Here is a 974-nt window from a genome sequence, read left to right on the forward strand (position 1 = left end):
CGCGCATCCAAGTCTCTTAAAGAAAAAGCAGAGAAAAGGCGCGGGCGAGCGGGAGCGGGTGGGCCCGGGCGGGTGCGGGTGGGAAGGCGAGTCGGAAAGGGGGCCGTTGGGGTGACCTCAGCCCAGAACTGGCCCCCAGTTGCCAAGGTCGTTCGACATCCTGGTGGTGCGCTCCTTCTTTGTACCCGGGGGCGCCGGGCCCGCCCGCCTGGCCGGTTGGGGGGCCCGGCGGCCAGGTGGCGTCCCCGCCCCCTCGGACCTTTCTTGGAAGGTCGAGACCCCCAAAGCAAAGTTCCCACGGGCCGGGCCTGCCACCGCCGCGGAACGGCGTTCGGCAGCTGCGACATTGGCCCAGTCGGGCCTGCCTAAAAACTTGGCAAACTTCGGTCCGGAACCTCCCACCCGGAGGGAGAACTCGAGGCGAGCTGAGGGCTTGGCCTGACGACCTTTCATTTCTTGCAGCTCTCTGAGACCCAACGCTAGCGTGCTCGGCGGGGGGCCCCCGGAGCCCAGGCCGCTGAAAAGCCCGTTTGGTCCAAGCCAGGCCTCTTGGAGGACTTTGTATAGCTTGGTACCCGAGTTTTAATGCTTTTTCAGTTTCTTTTTCAACAGTATTAATGCAATAAAGAATGCAATAAAAAGAACAAAGGACAAATTGGTTCAATTGTTTTAGTCCTGTGTAATGTTTAAAAACGCCCCTGCTTCGGTCTATGCCTTGTTATTGCTTCAAGATGTTTTAAAGGCCCTTTAAGTTCACTATTCTCACTTTGATGCTTCATCTCGGCACGGTAGAACTTAAAAGGTCGTGATACAGAGTTTTCTGAGCCCCAACATGTAGCTACACAGTGTTATAAAATTAGTACCGGGTAACCTCAAGTAGTGAAATTACATATTGTAAAAAATGCCGGTACATGAAAGACCACGTGGAGAACACCCAGAAATGGGGTTGCTTCGTGTGGCACCCTAAGATTAAA

This window comes from Condylura cristata, unplaced genomic scaffold (assembly GCF_000260355.1).
Source record: "Condylura cristata isolate star-nosed mole 26May11 unplaced genomic scaffold, ConCri1.0 scaffold00012, whole genome shotgun sequence".
Taxonomy (NCBI): domain Eukaryota; kingdom Metazoa; phylum Chordata; class Mammalia; order Eulipotyphla; family Talpidae; genus Condylura; species Condylura cristata.